Raw genomic sequence first — 13,711 nt, forward strand, 5'->3', positions numbered from 1 at the left:
TGTGGCATTCCCAAACAGCTTTACAGAAAGATTAAGAAAAACTCTCCATGTAGGTAAATCTGCAAATTTTCTCCACCCTCCCATGCTAGCAAAGGTCAGACTGGCTCTGGTTTACGTAGCTAGGGGAATTACACCACTGAGCCAGTGGGTGGTTTCTAGTTTTATTGAAAGTTCTTACTTGACATTTCTGAGTTCTGCTAGTTGCAGTCTGATTTCTTTTAGAATAGAAGGCTGTGGGCCTGGGTGGATGAACATAGCTGTTCCAGGCCCCTCTGCACTCTCCATTTTCTGAGAATATTCATGATGGAATATATGGGACCTCTAGGGCTCCTAACTGCCCAGGTGGTTTTCCATGGATTGGCCTTGGTTTATGGTCCCCCAAATGGACTACATCCCTACTTCTTAGTGGTGTTTTTTCAGGATGAAAATGAATTACTTCTAAAAAGCATAAAATGTTCTGTGTACCCTATTTCCACACTCGGTGATGCCTTTCATTCTCCCATCACCTGGGATAAAGAGCTAAATCACCTATCATCCTTCCCTCCATATACTCCTTTCATCATCAAGGTCTACTTGATTCTTCTTTCCAAACATATCTGTCCCCTCTTATGAGTTATATTGTGAGCAATACACTGACTTACTAAAAACTCACAATTGGATTATTTGAATAAATTCCATAATGGCCTTCCCAATTCCAGCCTCTACCACATACACCCACTTCCCCATTTCTGGCTTCCTTTTATTGTATCACTCTCCTACTCATGAATCTTGAAATTATTTTAGCCCATTTCCTGAGAATGGGCAAAAATCAACAAGCTGATTTTAAAATATTCAGGAATTTGTGGCTTGTTGGCTTGCAATCAACCCGGGTGGAAGTATTTACACCATGGAAATCAGCACATACTGAAAATCAGGTTTTTTCTCTTTTCTTTCATGTGGATCAGTTTCCAAAAAAAAATATCCTAGGTTAAGTTGATGCTTCTTAATTCTTGGTGGTCTGTCCTTTCCTTCCTATTCAGCCTCCGGAAAGCTCCTCCAGCGAGTGCGCGCCCTTCTGTCTACACTCCCGACCCCTGCCTCTGTGCTCTGCACAGACAGCATCCCCCTTTTCACTTCCACATCTTCTTTTCCTCCCAAATCCTCCCACTCCTTCGAGGTTTATTTTAAGACCGCCTCTTCCACAAAACCTCCTTTCCTGTTCCAGGCTGCCTTGGTCTCCCTCTGTCTTCCTCCTCTGTGGTCCTTCTACCTGGTCAGTAAGAGAGATTTTTAAAAGATCTTTAAAAATAATTTAACTTTTCATGGTTTCCCTACCGAATTGGCAGAAATTTTAAGGACACAGGCTTTCTTGGATTCTTTTTTTTATGCATGCTGTGGATAAAAATCTTTACTGAGTGACCAGCAAGGTTTTAGCCGCAGTGTGTGTGTGTGTGTGTGTGTGTGTGTGTGTGCACGCATGCATGTGTGTGCGCTCAGTCGTGTCCAACTCTTTGTGAACCCATGGACTGAAGCCCACTAGGCCCCTCTGTCCATGGAATTTTCCAGGCAAGAATACTAGAGTGGGTTGCCATTTCCTTCTCCACGGGATCTTCCCGACCCGGGGATTGAACCCACATCTCTTGTGTCTCCTGCCTTGGCAGGTGTTTTCTTTACCATTGTGCTACCTGGGAAAACCGTCTAGGCACAGAGTAAGCAGTAAATAAATGCTGAACCAATACCATAGTAAATGCTTTGTAACAATGGTTAACCATGGGAATCACCTATGAATGTGATTAAAAATTGTTGTTATAATAATTACACACAGACACACATTTATTCAGTTCCTAGGAGGAGACTACAGGAGAATATCTTGTTTCCTCATTTGAAAACCAGTAAGCAAGAGTACTTCTTTCTGTCCTGGCTTCCTGGTTTATCTTAAGCAAAGAGGAGGAGCAAAACAGATACAAAGGAGATTGCTTTGGGGCTCCAGTGTCACCACGTTAAGAAAATGGTAAAGTCATGTTCAAGGCAAAGGGGCAGTTACCAGCTCTTTCTTAGGCAACTTTTTCTTAATGTGAAACCCAAGGGAGAATGGAAGAAACTGATGTTTTTGGTCTTTTCCTGGCATCGCGAAGCAGATAAAGAGTCTATGGAATTTTTTTTTTTCTGAAGTTCTTTACCAGTGAATGAAAAAGATAATAAATTTCTTAGAATATTTATACCTGTTCAACTATATCACAGTGGTTACTAATGTTGCTGTGATTAAAATGTATAAATCGCTTTGTTGGTGTTGTAAGCATTCATTTGTATCGGCTTTGCCCTTGTGCTATTAGCTCCGTGAGCTTGAGCAGCTCTTTTAATCACTTTGGGCCTCAGTTTTTTTTTTCTGTTCAATGACAGATTGGATGAATATGAGATGGCTGAAGTCTTTTCTAGTTTTAACATTATTAGATTGCGATGTGGGTCTGAAGGTCAGGAGCTTTCACTCGTTGATGGGGTTTTAAAATTCTGATTTACAGGGTGGGAAGAGTGACCTTGTCGTCCTAGATTAAGCATAATGGGGCGGATCTTTGGAAATCTCGGCACTGATATATCAGCATACCTCTGACAGCCTCCTGCCCTCCCGTCCTGCTGTAACTTTCCCTGTAAACATTTCTGGGTTTGTCTGTCCCTTGCTCTCACTGCCCCTCTACCAGGCAAACGTTTACAGAAGTGTGCAAGCCGGTGAGAGTGAGGAGCACGCTTTGATGGGCTGAGTCCAGGGTTTACCCTGTCCTGTAATGGATTTCAGCTGCAGAGCAGAGGGTCAGCTTGAAACAGCACTCCCTTGAAAACAGTTGTAGGGTGAGAACAAGCAGCCGAGAGCAGCCAGTGAGAAAATGATCCGAGTTGACCCGAGAGAAGTACCCAGCAGGGGCTGATGTGCGGAGATGAAGTCCCTTCTGCTCTGACGCAGAGCCGGGAGTTTGAGTGACCTGGCCCAACTGAGAGATCTCTTCTACACCAGCGGATCCTGTACTATTAATATCTGCCAGCTGCAGGCCCAGAGCTTCCCCCTGCTGAGATCAAAGGAGCTCCTATCTTAGCTGGAACAAGGTCATCTGCACTGGGCTGTAAAAGGGAGCCCTGGCTGGCTGCAGGGACCCCGATGGGGGAGGAGAAGGCAGGAGACGGGAGGTGTTCTCTCGCGCGCCTTTCATCTCGGCTGACCAGCTGTTGCCCCCCCAGTGTTTGTGAAGTTGAGAGTTCTTTGTTTTTGTGTTGCTGGTTTTTTTTTTTTTTTCTCCTTATTAAATTTATGCTTGGATTATGTAGACCCACGTTCACTGCTAGGGTCCATGGTCTGATTCCCTTTGAGGACTCATTCCCCAGGTAAATCATCCAGCTCCCAGGCAGGGGGAGCCAATGAAGGGAGAAGTGACCCCCAGAGAACTCTCCCGACATTGCTTCTGCTCATAAGCTGTGTGCGCTGAGAAGGCAGTAGGGGGCAAAGTGAATTTTCCCTATTTAGTTAAAATAACTCCTCACGTGTGTACATGTGCTTGTCAGTTTTCAGCCTGCCTTTCACAAATGTTCTTTCCTTCAAGTGGGTAAATGGATTGGTTGACGCTTATGCAACCTGACCAAAGTTATATTGTGATCCCAAGGGCAGAGATCAGGATTTTTGACTTTATGATCTACATTGTTCTTGACCAGGCACTGTGAGTCAAAGTATTTTCTTCTTCGGTATTTTTTTCTGCTGATGGAAACTCAAACGTGTAGGTTATTACGAAGTTCAGTGTCTGGTTACTCACTAGGTTATTGTGACTGTTCTGTGGCCAAGGATATATTTCTTAGGTGCCCTTAATGTTTCTTCCTGGAGGTCATTGACGGTGCTAAGGATGATGGGATTTCAGTCACAGAGAATATCCCTTTTGCCTCTAGTGATCAGTGAAGAAAGGCTCTAACAGTCCAGCTGGCCTAAGATGCCATCCATGTCCTATTCTGAAGTTACCTGGAATTTGAGCAGAAGGGCTTCCTGAGTCCCTGTCTATCAAGGCAGAGTTGGTAGGTGAGATTCATGTATGGTGACTGTGGCCCCTGTGTAAGACTGAAGCTCTCTTCAACTTAGATCATTGGCTTCCCTTCCTTTGATAATGTTTTGGGATAGCATTCACTCCAGTATGGTGACATGTCCATTTCAGGAACCTAGGGTGGCATGTTAATATCCTCTTATCTGTAGTAATAGTTTTGGTAGATAATAGCCTTAAAAACTAAAAATTTAAAGTATCTGACTGGGTCAAGGAAAAAACATAAGAGAAAAAGTATTATTTACTAGGACTAAGAATGATTTCTAGTTTTAGTATTGGAAGCCTTTCTATTCCAATTGAATTGATGGCTGATTTCATGTGCAAGAGAAAGTATTTTGGGATTCATATTCCCTAACAAACCATCCTGCAAAAAGCTGGAGTCCATTTGATAGATTATATGCAAGTGTGTGTCTTGTGTCTCTTTTAAAATAAATTCAACACGCGAGAACAGCTTAGAGTGGTTGGGACAAATCAGGGACTCGTGGTTGTGAAAGAGGCAGACTTCAAAGCATGGTATGAATTTTCAAGTTTTATTTCCAGTCTTGCTTTCCAGCTGGATCTGCTCTGGATTTACTGCAGGATGTTTGAAAATGTGGCTCCCTGCTAATCTCAGACAGTTGCTATGATCAATGGTTTCTTTCATTTCCGATAAAAAACACTGGTGTTTCTGCTTAAATTGTGTGTACTTTCAGCTTTATTATTATAGTAGTAATTTATTGTCCAGCATTACCCAAATTTGTAATCCATTAACCACAAACTTTGGGGTGGATTGGTCAAGTTAGCAGGACTCTATCCACGCTTTGGCTCCAAGGCTCTGCACAGTCCAACCCCAAACTCATTGTTCGTTTAGATAGGACCCTGGGCAAAATGAGTGTGGGTTGAAGCAGCTTTAAAAATCCACCTCTTGGGGTCATGGTGCAGGTTGGTTATAATTAGCACTTTGAAAACATGAAGTGTCACCATGTGACTGCAAGGTTAATATTAACAAGGATGATCAACATGTGAACATTAGCATTTCCATAGTATTTTAAAATGTCTTAATGTGATGAATCATTTGATCTCTCCCAAGCAAGTGAAGCATGAAGGCGAGAAGGGTGTTGCCCAAAGGCCCCACAGCAAGTGAGAGGTGATGGTGCCAGAACCAAAGTCAGAGCTCCTCTCCTGAGATCCTAGGTTTGCACCCTTATGCTTGTTAGGAGAGAGTTTGGGGCAAAAATGTATGTGTCCTAGTGACCTTTCAATTTTTTATTCCAAAGCCACAGACATGGATCAACACACACAACTTCACATGCTTTTGGTTACAAGGGGACACACACCTACCTGTGCCATGCTTCCCCTAGTAGTCAAGCATCTAGGGTCCTTAGCTGGGCATATACCACTTCTAGCAATGATTCAGGTGCTATGAAAGGTCTAGTTTATAGAGAAAACTTAGAAGGTTGAAACACTGCCCAAACCCTGTAGTATTTAACTAAAAGGAAACCTAAATGTTATGTGAGGTGGGGGCTGCCAGAGTTGAGAGGGGACTGGGCACAGCCTACAAACATCTGAGAAGCTGTCAGTCTCACAAGGGAGAGGAACTTGTTGAGGATTTTCAGCAGTGAGGCTGGGGTCAATACAACCATAGCCGAGGGATCAAATGGAGAAAGGAACAGTGAAGTCAACCCCCAGGAAGCACTTCTTGATCAGGAGCTCTGTTTTGCTAGAAAGTTTGCCAGAGAGACGTGTTTGAGGCAGGAGGGTAAGTGAGGTGAGAGCTGAAAGTTTTCTTAGGGAAGAAGTCTTTGAGGTGGTTCATGGGAGAGCAGGGTTAAATGTTGTGAAAGTCTTTTCCCCTCACCCTCAGACCTCTTCACTATTTAGGATTTATGGACTCATTTCCCAGATCTACACATGTTCCTTCAGTGTCATGAAGGCAGAAGGGACGAGAACACCAAAGCCAGTTTTGCCAATTGCTTCAACTACAGAGATAGAGGGTCCAAAGACCCAGAGAACGGAATGTCAAGAGGAGGTATGAACCCGCAGGGCTACAGATTAGAAGGATTCTCTGAGAAGAGATCCTCGTTTACCATCACTGAAAAGAGTTCTATACCAAAGATGAAATGCATCTAGGTCAGCAATCTTAAGAAAAGTATGGTTGGTTTCTAGGAGTGATGCCAGGGGGATAACTTAGTTTGTGTTGTTACGTGGCATGAAAAACATTTAAAATGCATTGGTGGTGTTTATAGCATTTGGGAAGGATTGTAACAAGGTCTGGTAAGGTGGTCTGGCCCTAGAATAGACAGTCCAGCTCAGCTGTGCCCTAGGTTTGTATCTCTCTGACGGCTTTGCTTTTCTTCCTTTTTCTGATAAGCTAGTCGATAAATACCAGTTGGATTAAACAGTATTTCATTCAGTCAGACTGACTTTTCCTGGGCATTAGCTGCATTCCTGCATATATTAGCATAGTTTTAGAGCCTTGGTCCCTCCAAAAATTTTTTTAAAAACACCTTTTTGGCTAGGTGAGGAGACCTTTCAGTGCCTTCCAACCTTATGATTTCATGAGTGTGGAGCCCCTACTTTATGCACTGTATTTACTATATTCATGTTACAGTCCAGAAATGAGCAAGATATGGTCCCTGTCCTCAAGATATTTATGGTGCAGTTTGAGAGTCATTCTAAAGAACAGTATTTGGGTAGAATGTGGGCAGTGCTTTAGACAAATAGGGTATGAAAGAAAGTCTCCAGGATTTAGGAAGAAAGGAACATCTCTTTCAGTAGAGGGAGAGCTGAAGGGTCCAGGGAAGAAGGTGGAAGAGACAGGCCTTGAAGGATGGATAGGATTTCAAGAGGCACAGAAATGATCAAGAAAAGCTGAGAACTAAGGCATTAAGTTCAAAATAGGCCTTCTCTGCCCTTTTTCCTACCAGTCTCCCCTTCTCCAAACCTGTTCTGGTTGTGTGGCCCACTTCCTTGTTCCTTAGACTCTGGGCTTTCTGTCTCTGGCCTTTTGCACTTGCTGTTCTCTTTGACTGGGGCACTTGTCCAGACCTTCACTTTGCCTGTTGCCTCCACTACCTTCAGGCTCACTCAAGTGTCAACTTCCCAGAGAGGTCTTCCTGCATCTCTGTCTTAGATGAAACAACTACCCCCATCCCAACCTTCTCTAATCCCCTAAGCCTGCTTTATTTTCTTCATTGCCCTTATCACTACCTGACCTTATAAGTTTATTTGTTTATGGGTTTATGGACTGCCTTCTTGCTTTTGTATAATATTCTCAAGGGCAGGGACTTTGTCTTGATCACTCCTGTATCCCCTAGCTCCTGGAGGGTACTCAGTAAATACAGGATCTCTGTTGTAGGGAAATGTAGCATATGTTGGGAAGGGGGCATTTGCCTGGGGTTTTAAGGTAAACATAGGAGGTCATGTGCAATGAATTTGGAAGTAGATTGGGGCCAGACTTCAATTGCCAGACTGAATTAAGGTTTTATTGTAAAATGATCATAATATGTACTCTGTGGATTCTCTAGATGAGATGTGTTAGATGGCTTAGGGATGGGGAGATTGGAAGTAAGGAAACAATGAACTCATCAAATATTTAGGGAAATGGGACACCCATTATACTTCAAGAGCTGTACTTAGTGTAAGGTTACAGAGATGAAAGAATGATGTTTCTAGATAGAGGATAGATCATTACCAAAGCTACGATGGCAAGAGCATGGTCATCTGGAGAGGATAAGAATCATTCCTTATGACTGGGAGTGCAGGGGGCACATAGAAGAAGGCAAGGGATGAGACAGTGCAGATCATGGACATCTGGCATGCCATGATGGGGAGTTTCCTGAGGCCTCTGTGAGAAGAATGAGAGGATGATCCATTGGCAGCATGTCATTTCCTTGAACATGATTGATGAGACTTATTTGACTGGCTGGGAATGTTTCTCCACCCTCTTTGGTAGTTTCTTGTGTATCTCTTCCCAAGCCATGAGATCAAAGGTGGATGATCCCCAGATAAAATAGGACTGTTCTTCAGTCAAGGATAAGAAGCGGTGTTTCCCCAACAGAACCCTCATTCCGGTGGGTCTCAAACTTTAGTGTGCATTAAAATCATGCTGAAAGGGTTATTAATACACACACCACTGAGCTCCCACCCTGAGTTTCAGTCAGTCTTGGGATGGGCCAGAGAATTTGTAATTCTAGCAAATTTTCAGGAGTTGTTAATAGTGCTGTTCTAAGAACCTCACTCATGGAGAAGGCAATGGCACCCCACTCCAGTACTCTTGCCTGGAGAATCCCAGGGACAGGGGAGCCTGGTGGGCTGCAGTCCATGGAGTTGCTAGGAGTCGGACACAACTGAGTGACTTCACTTTCACTTTTCACTTTCATGCATTGGAGAAGGAAATGGCAACCCACTCCGTGTTCTTGACTTGAGAATCCCAGGGACGGGGGAGCCTGGTGGGCTGCTGTCTATGGGGTCACACAGAGTCGGACACGACTGAAGTGACTTAGCAGCAGCAGCAGGAACCTCACTTTGTTGTTGTTGTTGTTGTTGTTGAGCCGCTCAGTCATGTCTGGCTCTTCATGACCCCATGGACTGCAGCTCCCCAAGCTTCCTGGTCCTTCACTGTCTCCTAGAGTTTGCTCAAACTCATATCCATTGACTCTGTGATGCTATTCAACCATTTCATCCTCTGTCGTCCCCTTCTCTTCCCGCCTTCTATCTTTCCCAACATCAGGGTCTTTTCCAGTGAGTCTGCTCTTTGCATCAGGTGGCCAAAGGATTGGAGATTCAGCTTCAGTATCAGTCCTTCCAATGAATATTCAGGTTGCTTTCCTTTAGGATTGACTGGTTTGATCTCCTTGCAGTCCAAGGGACTTTCAAGAGTCTCCTCTAGCACCACAGTTCAAAAGCATCAATTCTTCAGCACTCAGCCTTCTTTATGGTCCAGCTCTCACATCCATACATGAGTACTGGATAAACCATAGCTTTGACTATATGGACCTTTATCAGCAAAGTGATTTCTCCGCTTTGTAGGTTTCTTTCCAAGGAGCAACTGTCTTTTAGTTTCATGCCTACAGTCACTGTCTGCAGTGATTTTGGAGCCCAGGGGAAAAAAAATCTATTTTCCATGAAGTGATGGGAACTTTGAGAAACACTCTTTATGCATTGAGTCTTTTATCCATGTTAGGCACAGAAATACCAAGGTAAAGGCATCTCTATCTGAGCTGTCAAGGAGACAATACCTAAGAGAGGAGACAGGCATGTAGAGGGTGTATCATCAGACTAGTGGCAACCACATGCCTTCACTGGGTCACCAGCAGAGTTTTCTTAAGGCTTTGCCTCACATCTGGGAAACAGTATTTACTAGACTGTTTCAGGGCTCTTTTGGTAGCAAGAAACAGAAAGCTACTCAAGTTTGCTTAAAAAAAAACTTCAGGTCTACTAATAACTGTCACTACCATTTATGGACCATGTTTTTGTGTGCCTGGCATTGTACATCCATGATCACATTTAATACTGACAACAATCCTCTGAGGCAGATGGTAATCACTATCCATTTTCTAGATGGAGGAACTGACTCCTCGAAAAGTGACACCATTACTGGCAGAGCCAGGATTCCGACTCAGAGAGTCTGGCTTTAGGACTTAAATTTTCATCCACTAAGTTCTTCTGTAAGGATGTGTTGGCATTCTCATGACTATGTGCAAATAGAAAGCAAAGTACAGTCAGATTTCTTGGAAACTGGAAAGGTTGAAATTTGGGACACTGTCTTCATTTTTCTCCTATCTGTCTCATCTTTCCATGGCACTGACCTTGGACCGTATGAGCTGATCAGCCCAATTTACCTTTTCACGCCTGCTAATTCTGTGGCTGGGCTATCTTTTGGTCCAATCAGCCATGGCCAAAAAATCATATGGTAAAGAGCTCAACCAATACACCCATCCTTTCTGTTGGGTCCATGAATAAGGGGCATTTTCCTCTTATAAGGGGTTATGTGTGAAGGGCAGATTGCTTTAGAAGGAAGTACCTATGGAGTCCCCAACCACAGAATGTAGTTAAACAACTTTGTCCAACTGAGCCAATATTTTTATTAAGTTTGCTTGTAAACATGGAAGTCTGTGTACCTTTGTCAATGGCCTTCAGTCATATTCATTCTCAAAATCATCTTCTTTTAGATCAGAGTTTTAGTATTATTTCCCTATTGCTAGTTGATGTGTAAAAGCCAACATACTTTTTCTTTTTAAACATTCGAAAACATTTTATTTCTAATTCCAGATCTGGTTCCTTTTTTATCTGATTTTCTTTATGCCCATGTTAGGCCTAGAGTACCTTTACAGGGTAAATAGATGTCTCTTCTGTTTATTCAGAATCCACTACCTCCTCTAAACAGTTATTATCTGAGGAGATATGAGGCCTAGGCTTACCTGTGTATAAGTCGTTTCCTCTTCAGGGACATATGCCAGGTACATTAGCACAGACTGTTTATCCTGTGGCCAGCCATCATTTACCCCTACTTAAGACAAGACAAGGCAGAGAAGTCAAGACGGCAGCTGGCGGACTGAAATGTGTGCAGGGGTACTCTGTATTTGTCAGTTACATCCTCTCCATCATTTACAATTTGCTGGAGCAAAATTACTCCTTCCTTTAAGAGAGGGTCTGAAGGATGAAATTAAATTTGTGTGTGTGTGTGTGTTGGAGAGGGTTTCTTATGTTTTAATAGAAGACATGGAAGCCTTTTTAGGTCCTGATGTTTATTTTCCTCCACTATCTTTCTATCTAATAGGCCCATAAAAGCAGCTCAGAGAATCTAAGTTTCTCAGGAGTATTTCTTTCAGCTATAGAGGATGGATGACACCCTAGTGGGTGAAGCAGTAAGGAGACAAACTTTTTTGCTTTTAAATGTAATGTAAGGGAGGAGGAATAAATTAGGGATTTGGGATTAACATGACCATACAACTATGTATAAAATATATAGCCATCAAGTCCTTACGGTATAGCACAGGGATCTATACTCAATATTTTGTAATAACCTATAAAGGAAAAGAATCTGAAAAAACAGATACATATGTATATGTAGCTGAATCACTTTGCTGTACGCCTGAAAATAACATAACGTTGTAGAATGTGTAGATAAATGAGGCTGGAAAAGCACTAAAATAAATTGCTTCTGAGTTGCGTGGCAAGGGGGACATGCCTCTAAGAGAGATGTAGACCAGAGATAGAATAGATGATTGAAATCTCTAAAGGTGGAACTCATGAAACCAACATCAGTGAATAAGTAGCTGGCAGAGCCTAAAGTCAGGCTTTCCCAGCCAGGAAGAACCTCCTTACTCCTTCAGAGACCCAGCTAGAACTAAGGAAAATAGCTTGCCCTTTGACATGATAGCCCCAAATTAAGGTAAATCAGCAAGAGAACCCTGTCATAGGGTCATTAGAATGTAAGCTCCCTAAGGAGAAGTCTTCTTATCTCTTTTGTTCACTACTGAATCTCCAGAGCCAGGAAGGGTGCGTGGTCTTTATAGTTACTCAATAAATACTTGATGAATGAATGAGACACCTACAACTACAAGAGGGACAATCAAAGAATGATTTAAAGTTTTAGACCAGCAGTCACCTACAAGAAGCATGAGACTGCCACTGTGATTGCTGAGATATCATGAATGCTCTAAAATTCCTACCAAGTACAATCAGCTTGAACTATATGCCTGCACTGACTGTATTAATGAATAACAGTAGGCAGCATAGGGAAAATGTCAGAGAGGAAAGGGGCCCAACAGTTCTGCTTTGGAAAAAGGAATCTCCCATATTCACACAAGAGTTGTGAGTGAAGTGGTTTAGTCTGATTTACAATAAGGGTGTTTACCAGGACTCTCTACTGGGTCCTGAGCTAGACAGACAGCTTAGGGATACAGAGACAGAAGCTAAGGCCCAGCTCTTTGGAAAGCTCATAGTCAGGTTGTTGGGGAATCATGATGCATATGTGCACATGTGCTCTTGTGGTTCTTGGATCAGTGTTTTCCTGGGGAAGCACATGAGAGTCCCAATTTGGGGGTGGGAATGCTATCTGAAGGTTCTTCATGGGAAGACACTTGAGCTGGATTGTGAAGGATCAGTAGCTGTTACCAAGAGGAGGAAGAGAAGGGGAAGGTGACTTTGGCCAAGAGAAAAGCCCGTGTAATGGGACAAGAGGCAGGGTTCCATGGGAAACCTGTGGGCCATCCTTTATGGCTGGCATGGAAGGGAGTGGTGACAGATTGTCTGCCCCCTGAAATCTCCCTGCAAATGGACATTAGAGAAACAGTGTGTTTTAACAGTAGATAAAGCACCACATTTGGAATTAGGAGACTTGTGTTCGAGGGCCAGCCTTACCACAAAGCCTCTGTGTTATGTTGAGCAAGTCACTTAACTTCTCAAAATTGAGCTTTGGTCTAGTCAACTTTTCATTCATTCAAAACAGAACATGTATAATAAGAAATGCTTCCTGGAGGTTCAAGGGTTAACAAGAACAGCGTCAGGCTTGGTCTCTGCCCTCTAGAACATAAAGGCTAGTTCTAATTTTTTGGCAGCTTTATCTGGTCGGAACCCTAGAATTCCTACCTACTGTAATGAGCTAACCTTACATCTAAACTGGCTGTATATGTTTTACTACCATGGATAGGACAGGAAAAGATAAGAATATAAGGAAAGGCCGGAAATGAGGCCCCCACACATGAAACAGCTAAAGTCACACTACAGCCCAGCAGCTAGTGAATTACCAGGTTGAGGGAGACACATCTTTTATGTCAGAAACACTCAAGGAAAGGCGAAACCATCATGATCTTGTGGCATAATCTGTGGTGGCTTGGGCCACCATCTTGAGATATCAGGGCATAAAGATGGACTCCTTGGTCAATCTTTCCTGAATCACAGTATAGGTAGGTCCCTGGATATCAGCCAATAGCCAATCTCCATCATGGGCTTAGACCCACTCACAAAGTGGCAGGCTGTAAATCAGCCCCACACTTTCTGAGAGCTTGCCAGGCTGGCCAGGGGAGCTTAACACCTGTGGTGGGTGGCTGTTTTTCTGGGCCAGCTGTTTAATGAGCCCCGAATCAGGCAAACTGCACTTGATTCCCGTGTGCTCTCCAGACACAAACAATGACGCTCATCCAGCTGGAATGGTCCTGTTAGCGAGCCTGGCTTCCCTGTGTCAATCATCTGGTTTTCCCTCCCTCTTGAGGGAGATTTTGGAGAAGCTGTTGGGGTGACTTTGAGAAAGTTGTTAACCCCTTAAAGTTAAGCTCTTCATCACCAAAAATGTTCAGAAATGGTCTGTAGCCAATGCCTTACCAGGTAGTTTTAAAGTTATCAAAATCACAACTTAGTTCATCGTACCCTCTATTCAGAGTTGGCTGAGAGAAGTAGGAGGTTACAGTTCATGGATCCTTTTCCGGTTTTGTAACCAACCTAGAGACTCAAGTTGAGGTAATCACCTTGCCCTTCTTAGTTTATTCATCTGTGACCTGGGGTAAAGCTGCCCATGCCTCATCTGGTTGCGTTTCAAATTTTGTGAGAAATTTCTTTGCTTCATGAGAATACACAGATCAGCTGAGACTAGCATGATTGATTCCAGACACAAATTAGTACAAGCCTGAGCTGAATAGCTCTCCTGAGCTGAATAGCTCTCCCAGGAGAAGTCATCGAAA

General features: G+C 43.2%; 1 protein-coding gene across 5 annotated transcripts in view; it reads left to right on the forward strand.

Annotated features, from left to right (window-relative positions):
• Positions 1 to 13,711, forward strand: part of RAD51B (RAD51 paralog B) — a 628,595-nt gene that overhangs the window by 443,085 nt on the left and 171,799 nt on the right. The window lies entirely within an intron of this gene.

This window comes from Odocoileus virginianus, chromosome 6, assembly GCF_023699985.2.
Source record: "Odocoileus virginianus isolate 20LAN1187 ecotype Illinois chromosome 6, Ovbor_1.2, whole genome shotgun sequence".
Lineage (NCBI taxonomy): Eukaryota > Metazoa > Chordata > Mammalia > Artiodactyla > Cervidae > Odocoileus > Odocoileus virginianus.